Genomic DNA, 14,102 nt, shown 5'->3' with positions numbered 1-14,102 from the left:
GTGCTAAGCTTGTAGCGTCATACCCAAGAAGACTCGAGGGTGTAATCGCTGCCAAAGGTGCTTCAACAAAGTACTGAGTAAAGGGTCTGAATACTTATGTAAATGTGATAGTTAAGCTTTTTGTTTTCTTTATACATTTGCAAAAAATTCTAAAAACCTGTTTTTGCTGTCATTATGGGGTAGATTGATGAGAAGAAGAAAAACAATTTAATCCATTTTAGAATAAGGCTGTAACTTAACAAAATGTGGAAAAAGTCAAGGGGTCTGAATACTTTCTGAATGCACTGTAGGTGCAGTTATTAACTACCATGTACAGTAAAGGAAAATGAATTGCACTAGGTAGGTGAGATGTTTATATAAATATAAAACAGTGGATAGCCTACAGTGGTGTAGGCTGTTTCTTCTGGTGGTCTAGGGCAGCCTGATGGTGGTCTAGGGCAGCTTGATGGTGGTCTAAGGCAGCCTGATGGTGGTCTAGGGCAGCCTGATGGTGGTCTAGGGCAGCTTGATGGTGGTCTAGGGCAGCTTGATGGTGGTCTAGGGCAGCTTGATGGTGGTCTAGGGCAGCTTGATGGTGGTCTAGGGCAGCTTGATGGTGGTCTAGGGCAGCTTGATGGTGGTCTAGGGCAGCTTGATGGTGGTCTAGGGCAGCTTGATGGTGGTCTAGGGCAGCTTGATGGTGGTCTAGGGCATCCTAATTCGATGAATCTGATGTTTCTTGGTGTGCGGTAGGTGCTACTCCAGGTGGTCCCTGAGCGCTGTGCCCCTAACGATGGGTTCTCCTGGTGCTTCTCCTAGTAGTGAGGGGCCTGGTCTCCTTCACCTGCTCCACTACAATGAGAAATGACAGGGAGATCTTACATGTACATACAATGTCTGGAAAATAACACATACAGAGGGATTACACGTTAAAGGGATAACTCTTAATGCGTGGTCAATTAATCATCTTTCTAGCTTTGGTGAACACTTTTTTTTTTCTTGATGACTCATTGTCGTGATTGACTCCATTTGTGGCATTCTTCTCAAATGTGTGGGCTAGAGCCTTACCTGCAGACATAGAACAGGATGTAGGCAGTCTGTGCCGTTGCCCTCAGCACAGTGGCCTCATCTGTCCTCAAGACATGTGCGTCATCCAGGCAGAGCCACCCACTGCCACGGCTGTCCAAAACATCACTGATGTAGTGGCCTAGGGAACAAGGGAAACAGAATAGAGTGTACATTAAGCTTTCAGAATTGTGTGTGCGTGCGTGCATTTTACCTGTACACATGTTGTCTCCCAGATGTGAGATCACACTTGACAATTTGTAGATATTGTCTGGCTGGTGTCTCTGTAAGGAAACACATTTAATAATAGGATTGTTATTTTGTCTACAGGATAGGGGTGCCTTCTATAACTGCCTTATCTTGATCCGCCCACTATCTCAACTGGATGGAATTATCTCTCTCTCTATTTCTCTCTCTCTCTCTCTCTCTATTTCTCTCTCTCTCCTCACCACAGCGGCTGCCTGCTGCTCTTTCTCACTAACAGCTGGTTTCTCTAGCTGGTCAGAGGAATTTGAAGCTGGTGGGGGTATATCAAATATAGTGTAAATGCAAACCAGAAAGTGAAGTGGAAACCTATCAACAAATATACTCTTAACTTCAGCTTCTGACTTGCTTTCCTCAATAGTCCTGTTTCATGAGAGGGTGTTCTGCATGATGTCAGTAACACAATGTCCTACCTGGTCTATCAAGGGTGCCTTTCGGGGAGTTTGCAGGTGTGTTGTCCATGTTGTTTTTCCCCATGGAGCTTGCCCTGTGTAAATTGATGGCATTGAAAAGAAATATCTAGTGTGTGAAAATCATGGTGTGTGTTGGCTACCCAATGTGCAATGTCCCCAAACAGAGTCTAAACCAACCTGGCTCCATGCTGGACAGGGGCTGTCGCCCCACATACGGCTGGGAGGGTCAGTTCTGCAGGGATGGATATGGGATCATCCACCTTCTCTGGCTCCCAGTTGCCTGCAGTAAACCGCTTGATATGAAGCATTAGGACCCTGCTCAGAGACAGGCATTCACACACACAGACAGACGGACAGAGGCAGACAGGCATTCACATAAACAGACGACCAGGCAGGCATTCACATACACAGACGACCAGGCAGGCATTCACATACACAGACGACCAGGCAGGCATTCACATACACAGACGACCAGGCAGGCATTCACACAGACAAAGGCATCAGTCTTGTACTCAAATCAATAACCCAGTTTGGTGAGTTAGATCAGGACTGTCAATTGTAATCTGAGGGACTCACCGGGGCAGCGTGAGGAAGTGCCTAGTCACAGATGCCATGCTGCCTGAGCACACCCTGCATGCACACTCTAATGCAGATGGCTAGGTAACAAAGCATAGCAATACAATTATGAACATGACATTAATGATAGTGTTCCTTGACATACTCACTAACTCTTGGTTGAAGCTAAGTGCTGACCTTAAAGTAGAGGTCCAGGCTGTGTGTCAGGTCTTGGCTCAGGTTCAGTGACAGGTGATTGTAATCCTCCTGACCATACACTATAACTCCACAGCTTCAGAGGTACGGAGAGAAATGCATCAGCTCTCCAACACAAACCTTTTGATCCCTCTACACACTAACTATCTTAATGCTTTACCTCTGTATCCTGCATGTTATGCTGACATTAAACCTCCTCACAAATGTGATGAAGACATCAAGGTACACCATATACAAATGACAGCTGTTACCTGGTGCAGGTACGGAAAGTCTTCAGCTTGAATTCTAACTGCTTCACGGGGCAGGTGTATGGCTCTGGGGAGCCCTTTAATGCCATACCCTCCTCCTTCAGCTGAAAGAGGAGGAGCAACACACATTCATGGGCATCCTAAGAGAAGAATGGGAAAGAAACAGAAAATACATCAACAACTACAACTGAAACAGAGCTAAGGAAAAAGATTGTCACGTGTCCCAGGTTTATTGTTAAGTGAGTCTTTTAGCATATAATATCTTACCTGTTCACCGTCGTCCTCATAGTCCTCATTGACAACGGAGAGACAGCGCTTGACTGTTTGAAGGATTTTCATCTTTTCCTTTTTCTTAGCATTGACAGTGCCTCCAGAAAGCCTTGCCTGATGTAACTCGGCAAAGCAGCTGTGGAGGGAGACAAAGAGCATGCATTCAGGTTTCACTCTCTCACTTTGGCCACAGATTAACTCTGTGCTTCTACTTTAGCCTCTGATCAAATATGATTCAACTGATTCCTGATTGTGACAGGAAATCATCTCTGGTGTTAATCAGTAGCTGAGTTGGGTGTGGTTTTATCTTAAAAATCATATGAGGCACTAAGAGTGTACAAAAGACAGTATGTATACATACATACATACATACATACATACATACATACATACATACATACATACATACATACATACATACATACATACAGTACACTGAACAAAAATATAAATGCAACATGTGAAGTGTTGGTCCCATGTTTCATGAGCTGAAATAAAAGATCCCAGAAATGTTCCATATGTACAAAAAGCTTATTTCTCTCAAATTCTGTGCACAAATTTGTTAACCTCTATGGGCTATGTCTCACCCCTGATACACCCTATCAACAACAGGTGAAATATCAAGAGCGCCAAATTTGAAAACAATTAAATGTCATAATTCAAATTTCTCAAACATACAACTATCTTACACCCTTTGAAAGATAAACATCTCCTTAATCTAACCACGTTGTCCGATTCCAAAAAGGCTTTACGGCGAAAGCATAAAGTTAGATTATGTTATGAGAGTACATTGACAATAGCTGTGTGTAATGTTTTGTCAATTCAAAGACAGGCGTCACCAAAAGCAGAAAACCAGCTAAAATTATGCACTAACCTTTGACAATCTCCATCAGATGACACTCCTAGGACATTATGTTAGACAATACATGCATTTTTTGTTCTATCAAGTTCATATTTATATCCAAAAACAGCGTTTTACTATGGCGTTGATGTTGAGGAAATCGTTTCCCTCCAATAACCGCCAGTCAATCAGCACAACAAATTAAATAATTACTATTCGAAAACATTGGTAAAATATTATATTGTCATTCAAAGAATTATAGATTTACATCTCTTGAACGCAACCGGATTGCCAGATTTAAAAATAACCTTACTGGGAAACCACACTTTGCAATAATCTGAGCACTGCGCCCAGAGAAATACGCTTTGCGATACAAACTAACCGCCATGTTGGAGAGATCTAAAATCGAAAATACTATGTAAATAATTCATTACCTTTGATTCTCTTCATCAGATGTCACTTCCAGGAATCCCAGGTCCATAACAAATGTAGTTTTGTTCGAAAAAACTCATAATTTATGTTCAAAAAGCTCCGTGTTGTTAGCACATGATCTATGCCCTCCGGACTTGTCTTCATAAACGAGGGGGGAAAAATATTTACGTTCGTTCAAACATGTCAAACGTTGTATAGCATAAATCATTAGTGCCTTTTTTAACCAGAACATGAATAATATTCAAGGCGGACGATTGCATTCTCTTTTAAAACGCATTGGAACGAGAGTACCCAACATGAACTCGCGCGCCAGAGTCTAATCGGCCACCACCGTTCCAAGGCTCTTGTTCGGTCAGATCTCACAGTATAAGACTCAAAACACTTTGTAAAGACTGGTGACATCTGGTGGAAGCCATAGGAAGTGCTCAAAGATTAATAAGCCCCTGTGTGTTTCAATGGCATAGGCTTAAAGGTAATTCAACACATCAGGTATCCACTTCCTGTCAGAATTTGTCTCAGGGTTTTGACTGCCATATGAGTTCTGTTATACTTACAGACACCATTCAAACAGTTTTAGAAAATTCGGAGTGTTTTCTATCCAAACCTGAACAATAATATGCATATTCTAGCTTCTGAGTTGGTGTAGGAGGCAGTTAAAAATGGGCACATATTTTTTTCAAAATTCTCAATACTGCCCCCTAGCCCCAATTAACATCCCTGTTAGTGAGCATTTATCCTTTGCCAAGATAATCCATCCACCTGACAGGTGGTATATCAATAAGCTGATTAAACAGCATGATCATCACACAGGTACACAGGTAAACCTTGTGCTGAGGACAATAAAAGGCCACTCTAAAATGTGCAGTTTTGTTACACAACACAATACCACAGATGTCACAGGTTTTGAGGGAGTGTGCAATTGGCATGCTGACAGCAGGAATGTCCACCAGAGCTGTTGCCAGAGAATTGAATGTTAATTTCTATACCATAAGCCATCTCCAACATTGTTTTAGAGAATTTGGCAGTACGTCCAACCGCAGACCAAGTGTAACCACACAAGCCCAGGACCTCCACATCCAGCTTCTTCACCTGCGGCATCGTCTGAGGGGGTGCTGAGGAGTATTTCTGTCTGTAATAAAGCCCTTTTGTGGGGGAAATCTCATTCTGATCGGCTGGGCCTAACTCCCCAGTGGTTGGGCCTACGCCCTCCCAGCCCCACCCATGGCTGTGCCCTTGCTCAGTCGTGAAATCCATAGATTATGGCCTAATGAACTTATTTCAATAGACTAATTTCCTTATATGAATTGTAACTGAGTAAAATCTTTGAAATTGTTGCATGTTACATTTATATATTTGTTTAGGATAGATAGATAGATAGATAGATAGATAGATAGATAGATAGATAGATAGATAGATAGATAGATAGATAGATAGATAGATAGATAGATAGATAGATAGATAGATAGATAGATAGATAGATAGATAGATAGATAGATAGATAGATAGATAGATAGATAGATAGATAGATAGATAGATAGATAGATAGATAGATAGATACATACATACATACATACATACATACATACATACATACATACATACATACATACATACATACTGTACATACATACCACAGGAGGTTGATGGCACCTTAATTGGTAATGGCTGGAGCGGAATCAGTGGAATGCTATCAAATACATCAAACATATGGTTTCTATGTGTTTGATGCCATTCCATTTGCTCCATTACAGACATCATTACGAGCCGTCGTCCCCTCAGCAGCCTCCACTGACACATACATTGAGGCGGGACTTGTGTACTGTAACTATAAGCGTCTAGATGGGTGGGTCAGTGTGTGTACAGGTGGGACAGGAGAGTGAAAGCGAGGCTGTATACCATAGCAGTTTAGAGGAGGGGGAGGAACTCCAGGTGTCCTGTTGTCTCAGGATGTCTCTGCAAAATGCTGGCAGCCCCAGCAGGCACTGCAGAGCAGAGTTCATGAAGCAGGTGTTGCCAATATTAGGCAACCTGTGGGAAAGAAGCCATCAGTTACACACTAATATCTGAACAGTGGACCAAAGGTAAACTAATGAATGGATTTGTAAGGCATGAACGCAAGATAACTCTGAATACCACACAGAATTATTTAAAACAAAAAGCAGAGCTCAGAGATAAGAGTAGGTGTGTGTGTGTAGATGTGTGTGTGTTTTACCCGAGGAGCTTGGTGTTGTCTTCGCCCTCGCCTGTGCAGCTCTGCTCCCCCAGCTGGGTGCTACTCTTGCTGAACAGGTTTGGGAGGCGAGCCATGGCTTCCCGAGGTCTGACCAATGGCCTGGAGGAAGAGAGACTGGTTAGAGGCCTCAGTAGCAGTAGCTCGACACCAATCGGTCTGTTTGAACACTGTTTTAATGTACAAGCATACAGATATTCCTTACCATGTCATGGTGTGAGTGACCACTCTTATGTAGAGTCGAGTGAGATGAAGGTGGCTATTGTCTACAGTACTTACCTCTCCAAGGAGACAGAGGAATCCCTCAGGTCAATGGAGGCCTCTGCAGAGAGAGACCGAGAGACGGACAGCGGTAAGAAAGAAGCTTTGTCAAAGATGAATTGAGAAAAATAGCACCAACAAATGGCACCCGTTTACAGACCTGCGATGCCAGCAAATCGGGGTACCATTCTCTTTGTCTGTGGAACAAATGCCCCCACCTCTTTGACCTCAGAGCTCATAAGATCTCTGTAAAGACACACAGACATATGCATTAGGTTAGCTATATTATATTGGCTTTTTCATTTCAATTCAATGGTGTTGGTTGGCATGAAATTTGATATCAGGCTGCAGTACCTGGCAGTCTCACTGTCTTTGTTGGTCTCTCCATGGTGGTCCACGGGGTTTGGAGAGGAGGACTGGGGGGCAGGGGAGGAGACGTGGGTTGTGGAGGAAGGGCAGGCAGGACTGGGGGGAGTGGCAGAGGAGGATGGCTGAGTTGAGACAGCCAGGGAAACAGAGGAAGCACTAAAAGGGGAGGAGGTCTGTGATCCTTCCTCTGAAGAAGAAGAAGAAGAGACAGATGACATGTGGAGAGAGGAGAGGGAAGAGAGGCTGAAGAACTTGGAGAGAGTGGAAGGGGATCTGGCAGGGGATCCAGGGGGTGAGGGGGATGCAGCGCCGATTGGTGTTCGGCCAGACAAGGGGTCGAGGGGTGTCAGAGATGTTGTAGACGGTTTCAAATGGAAAGAAGAGACAAAGGAAGAATCAAGTTGGTGGTGATCCTTTACGTTCTTCTTCTCCCGGTTTTTCCAAACTGACGCAGTTACCATGCTGGCATCCAATGACGTCAGTTTGGGTGGGATTGGGAACGGCGATGGACAGCGGCTCCCAATCCCGAGGCGAACTCTGCACTTCTTTTTCTGTTTGGAGAAACATTATATAGCTAATATAGTACATAACAAATCAAATAAAAAGATCTTACTTGCTTCACAACAGACCTTGTTATATTTGAACTAGCAGCAAAGGTCACACCCAAACCACATGATCTGACCATAAAATAAAGAACTTGTCGCCCATTGTAACCATAGTTATACCCTCTGTCCCAAATCCTGCCATATGGGACACATAAATAGACAATGAAACAACTAGGAATAGCTGAAAAGAATAGAATATACTCTAAATTGTAACAGAATTAGATCAATTCTAGCCCAGACTAAACATATACCTTTTTACAGCAACACAAACATCCCATTTCAGTGTATTTGTAGACTATGACTTATTTTGCAGAACATCAAAATATGTTGCCTATTTAACATTGTGATGTCATAACCAAATTATGATGCGGTTGACTACGCGTTACCAGCGTAAATAGCCAACAAATCACACAAACCAAAATGTTGAAAAATAATTTACAAAATGAATTGATCGTGTATTCAGAGTTGTTCCTATTTCATAAAATATACAAAATAACTAGGTTCTTGCCAATAAACCTGTTTTTTTATTGAGAAAACATTTGTCTTCTCGTTCTCCCATGCTCCCTGGGTCACTGACGCATGATTGTATGGGATATAGTAAGAGGCTAGGAAATTCGAAGTACTGTCTATCAGAATCAAAATAACTTTTATTGCCCAAGTGGCCTACATTCACACATTCACAGAATTTGACTCGGTGAATTGGTGCTGCCAGCAATAGACAAATGTAAAGACACATTTACAGCCTATACAATATACAGTAAACATAAAACATATTTATTAGCTTCTATCTTCTTAAAATACTTTAGAGTAATATTTTATTATGGAAAGTAAAATGCCTATTTCACTTCAGTTGACGCTGATCTGATACAGATCGAACGTGTAGCTTTGCAATGGTTGTTAGGATGACCTTTGAAAAAGCAAAGGAGAGCCGCACTCTCTTGCTCAGACTCAATAATTGAATAACCTAATATCCAACGTTCCGACCGACAAGCTGTCTTCATCATTGTATGTTAGGAGGACCTCTGACCGTACCTCATTGAAAAGGTGCCACTCTGCCTAGTGACTGTAAACTAAACAAAAATACTAACGTTAGTACATTTGTTGTATATTTGCTAGATAGCCATATTTGCTAGACAGCCATTTGTTGTATATTGGCTTGACAGCCATATTACTAGCTAGCTAGCTAACTACGTTATCTATTTTAGTCTATGCAAGTCTAGTTGGACGATTAATCAGCAATATTCTAGCAGACCTTTACTAGCTAGGTCATAACGAGTGAAAATGGCTAGCTAGCTACATCATGTAAGGTAAACCGCAATGTAAAAAGTTGGGCAATTCAAACAGTCAGTGTTAGCGAGCAACTTTTTGGTTGCACTGTGTTTAACAATTAAAGCAAGGCTGAACAGCTTATTTTTGGTTTCAACAGGTGAAGGTACTGAAGGAGAAGATAACTTCCCAGTGTCTGGACAGAAGCTCATATATGCTGGCAAAATCCTGCAAGATGACACACCTATTAAAGACTACAAAATTGACGAGAAGAACTTCGTTGTAGTTATGGTATCGAAGGTACATTTCCCTAATCCATTTTACTTGGACTCATAATGAGCTGCACCCACCTGTTTTGGGTCACATGATTGTCTGCATAGATGACAGTAATAGCCTGTTTATATCTCCTCTGGAACTAGGCAAAGTCTGCCACAGCTGCTTCAACACCTTCCTCAGAGGCACCCAAGGCCCCTGTCCAGGACTCTGGGTCGTCTGCGGGCCGGCCCCTGCAGCCATCCCTATCCCCCCAGAGGAGCCCACACCTCCAGTCGCAGAGCACCCAGCTCTGATGTCCTCTTAGTCTTTCCCACAGTAGTTGTGGGTCAAGACTGTCTTCCAAACTGATCTGTGATGTATGGTCTGTTACATTGCCATTCATTGTTCCATTACTTTATTGTATTTGTGGTTACATTCAAATCCTGAGGGAGTGCGTAGATAGACTGTGCACAGACACACAATATTGTTTTAATATTATTAACTTTTTCCACTTTTTACTCAACATGAATGAATGATAGAGATTGCCTCTTATACAGTGCATTCGGAACGTATTCACACCCATTGACTTTTTCCACATTTTGTTACGTTACAGCCTTATTCAAAAAGGATTTAAAAAAATTACAAATCCTCATCAATCTACACACAATACCCCATAATGACAAAGTGAAGACAGGTTTTTAGACATTCTAGCAAATTTATACAAAATAAAAAACAGAAATACTTGTACATGATTGTACATGATTTGGAAAGGCACACCTGTCTATATAAGGTCCCGCAGTTGACAGTGCATGTCAGAACAAAAACCAAGCCATGAGGTCGAAGGAATTGTCCTCCATCATTCCTAAATGTAAGAAGTTTGGAACCTCAGACTCCTAGAGCTGGCTGCCTGGCCAAACTGAGCAATCAGGTGAGAAAGGCCTTGGTCAGGGAGGTGAACAAGAACCTGATGGTCACTCTGACAGAGCTCCAGAGTTCCTCTGTGGAGATTGGAGAACCCTCCAGAAGGACAACCATCTCTGCAGCACTCCACCAATCAGGTCTTTCTGGTAGAGTGGCCAGACGGAAGCCACTTCTCAGCAAAAGGCATATGACAGCACGCTTGGAGTTTGCCAAAAGCCACCTAAAGACTCTCAGACCATGAGAAACAAGATTGAACTCCTTGGCCTGAATGCCAAGCGTCACATCTGGAGGAAACCTGGCACCATTTCTACGGTGAAGTATGGTGGTGGCAGCATCGTGCTGTGGGGATGTTTTTCAGCAGCAGGGACTGGGAGACTAGTCAGAATCGAGGGAAAGATGAACGGCACAAAGTACAGAGAGATGCTTGTTGAAAACCAACTCCAGAGCGTTCAGGATCTCAGACTGGGGCGAAGGGGTCAACTTCCAACAAGACAACGACCATAAGCACACAGCCAAGACAACGCAGGGGTGGCTTGGGGACAAGTCTCTGAGTGGCCCAGCCAGAGCCCAGACTTTAACCTGATTGAACATCTCTGGAGACCTGAAAATAGCTGTGCAGCGATTCTCCCCATCCAACCTGACAGAGCTTGAGAGGATCTGCAGAGAAGAATGGGAGAAACTCCCCAAATACAGGTGTGCTAAGCTTGTAGCGTCATACCCAAGAAGACTCGAGGGTGTAATCGCTGCCTAAGGTGCTTCAACAAAGTACTGAGTAAAGGGTCTGAATACTTATGTAAATGTGATAGTTAAGCTTTTTGTTTTCTTTATACATTTGCAAAAAATTCTAAAAACCTGTTTTTGCTGTCATTATGGGGTAGATTGATGAGAAGAAGAACAACAATTTAATCCATTTTAGAATAAGGCTGTAACTTAACAAAATGTGGAAAAAGTCAAGGGGTCTGAATACTTTCTGAATGCACTGTAGGTGCAGTTATTAACTACCATGTACAGTAAAGGAAAATGAATTGCACTAGGTAGGTGAGATGTTTTATATTTATATAATTGTAAACATACAGTGGATAGCCTACAGTGGTGTAGGATGTTTCTTCTGGTGGTCTAGGGCAGCTTGATGGTGGTCTAGGGCAGCTTGATGGTGGTCTAGGGCAGCCTGATGGTGGTCTAGGGCAGCTTGATGGTGGTCTAGGGCAGCTTGATGGTGGTCTAGGGCAGCTTGATGGTGGTCTAGGGCAGCTTGATGGTGGTCTAGGGCAGCTTGATGGTGGTCTAGGGCAGCTTGATGGTGGTCTAGGGCAGCTTGATGGTGGTCTAAGGCAGCTTGATGGTGGTCTAGGGCAGCTTGATGGTGGTCTAGGGCAGCTTGATGGTGGTCTAGGGCAGCTTGATGGTGGTCTAGGGCATCCTAATTCGATGAATCTGATGTTTCTTGGTGTGCGGTAGGTGCTACTCCAGGTGGTCCCTGAGCGCTGTGCCCCTAACGATGGGTTCTCCTGGTGCTTCTCCTAGTAGTGAGGGGCCTGGTCTCCTTCACCTGCTCCACTACAATGAGAAATGACAGGGAGATCTTACATGTACATACAATGTCTGGAAAATAACACATACAGAGGGATTACAGGTTAAAGGGATAACTCTTAATGCGTGGTCAATTAATCATCTTTCTAGCTTTGGTGAACACTTTTTTTTTTCTTGATGACTCATTGTCGTGATTGACTCCATTTGTGGCATTCTTCTCAAATGTGTGGGCTAGAGCCTTACCTGCAGACATAGAACAGGATGTAGGCAGTCTGTGCCGTTGCCCTCAGCACAGTGGCCTCATCTGTCCTCAAGACATGTGCGTCATCCAGGCAGAGCCACCCACTGCCACGGCTGTCCAAAACATCACTGATGTAGTGGCCTAGGGAACAAGGGAAACAGAATAGAGTGTACATTAAGCTTTCAGAATTGTGTGTGCGTGCGTGCATTTTACCTGTACACATGTTGTCTCCCAGATGTGAGATCACACTTGACAATTTGTAGATATTGTCTGGCTGGTGTCTCTGTAAGAAAACACATTTAATAATAGGATTATTATTTTGTCTACAGGATAGGGGTGCCTTCTATAACTGCCTTATCTTGATCCGCCCACTATCTCAACTGGATGGAATTATCTCTCTCTCTATTTCTCTCTCTCTCTCTCTCTCTCTCTCTCTATTTCTCTCTCTCTCCTCACCACAGCGGCTGCCTGCTGCTCTTTCTCACTAACAGCTGGTTTCTCTAGCTGGTCAGAGGAATTTGAAGCTGGTGGGGGTATATCAAATATAGTGTAAATGCAAACCAGAAAGTGAAGTGGAAACCTATCAACAAATATACTCTTAACTTCAGCTTCTGACTTGCTTTCCTCAATAGTCCTGTTTCATGAGAGGGTGTTCTGCATGATGTCAGTAACACAATGTCCTACCTGGTCTATCAAGGGTGCCTTTCGGGGAGTTTGCAGGTGTGTTGTCCATGTTGTTTTTCCCCATGGAGCTTGCCCTGTGTAAATTGATGGCATTGAAAAGAAATATCTAGTGTGTGAAAATCATGGTGTGTGTTGGCTACCCAATGTGCAATGTCCCCAAACAGAGTCTAAACCAACCTGGCTCCATGCTGGACAGGGGCTGTCGCCCCACATACGGCTGGGAGGGTCAGTTCTGCAGGGATGGATATGGGATCATCCACCTTCTCTGGCTCCCAGTTGCCTGCAGTAAACCGCTTGATATGAAGCATTAGGACCCTGCTCAGAGGCAGGCATTCACATAAACAGACGACCAGGCAGGCATTCACATAAACAGACGACCAGGCAGGCATTCACATAAACAGACGACCAGGCAGGCATTCACAAACAGACGACCAGGCAGGCATTCACAAACAGACGACCAGGCAGGCATTCACATACACAGACGACCAGGCAGGCATTCACACAGACAAAGGCATCAGTCTTGTACTCAAATCAATAACCCAGTTTGGTGAGTTAGATCAGGACTGTCAATTGTAATCTGAGGGACTCACCGGGGCAGCGTGAGGAAGTGCCTAGTCACAGATGCCATGCTGCCTGAGCACACCCTGCATGCACACTCTAATGCAGATGGCTAGGTAACAAAGCATAGCAATACAATTATGAACATGACATTAATGATAGTGTTCCTTGACATACTAACTCTTGGTTGAAGCTAAGTGCTGACCTTAAAGTAGAGGTCCAGGCTGTGTGTCAGGTCTTGGCTCAGGTTCAGTGACAGGTGATTGTAATCCTCCTGACCATACACTATAACTCCACAGCTTCAGAGGTACGGAGAGAAATGCATCAGCTCTCCAACACAAACCTTTTGATCCCTCTACACACTAACTATCTTAATGCTTTACCTCTGTATCCTGCATGTTATGCTGACATTAAACCTCCTCACAAATGTGATGAAGACATCAAGGTACACCATATACAAATGACAGCTGTTACCTGGTGCAGGTACGGAAAGTCTTCAGCTTGAATTCTAACTGCTTCACGGGGCAGGTGTATGGCTCTGGGGAGCCCTTTAATGCCATACCCTCCTCCTTCAGCTGAAAGAGGAGGAGCAACACACATTCATGGGCATCCTAAGAGAAGAATGGGAAAGAAACAGAAAATACATCAACAACTACAACTGAAACAGAGCTAAGGAAAAAGATTGTCACGTGTCCCAGGTTTATTGTTAAGTGAGTCTTTTAGCATATAATATCTTACCTGTTCACCGTCGTCCTCATAGTCCTCATTGACAACGGAGAGACAGCGCTTGACTGTTTGAAGGATTTTCATCTTTTCCTTTTTCTTAGCATTGACAGTGCCTCCAGAAAGCCTTGCCTGATGTAACTCGGCAAAGCAGCTGTGGAGGGAGACAAAGAGCA

At 43.5% G+C, this 14,102-nt stretch overlaps 2 long non-coding RNA genes across 2 annotated transcripts; both read right to left on the bottom strand.

Annotated features, from left to right (window-relative positions):
* Positions 1 to 448: 448 nt before the first annotated feature.
* LOC145879828 (uncharacterized) lies at positions 449 to 2,078 on the bottom strand. Its single transcript, XR_014392647.1, has 3 exons — positions 1,899 to 2,078; positions 1,048 to 1,795; positions 449 to 831 (listed from the first exon to the last, which is right to left on the bottom strand). It is a non-coding gene; the product is annotated as an uncharacterized LOC145879828 (long non-coding RNA).
* Positions 2,079 to 10,137: 8,059 nt separating this feature from the next.
* Positions 10,138 to 12,961, bottom strand: LOC123743431 (uncharacterized). The gene is made up of 3 exons (XR_014392646.1): positions 12,823 to 12,961; positions 11,964 to 12,719; positions 10,138 to 11,747 (listed from the first exon to the last, which is right to left on the bottom strand). It is a non-coding gene; the product is annotated as an uncharacterized LOC123743431 (long non-coding RNA).
* Between the last annotated feature and the right edge of the window lie 1,141 nt (positions 12,962 to 14,102).

Source organism: Salmo salar, chromosome 06 (assembly GCF_965601325.2).
Source record: "Salmo salar chromosome 06, fSalSal1, whole genome shotgun sequence".
NCBI classification, from domain to species: Eukaryota; Metazoa; Chordata; class Actinopteri; order Salmoniformes; family Salmonidae; genus Salmo; species Salmo salar.
The sequence above is the reverse complement of the archived record's forward strand: the minus strand, read 5'-3'. Positions and strand labels throughout refer to the sequence as shown.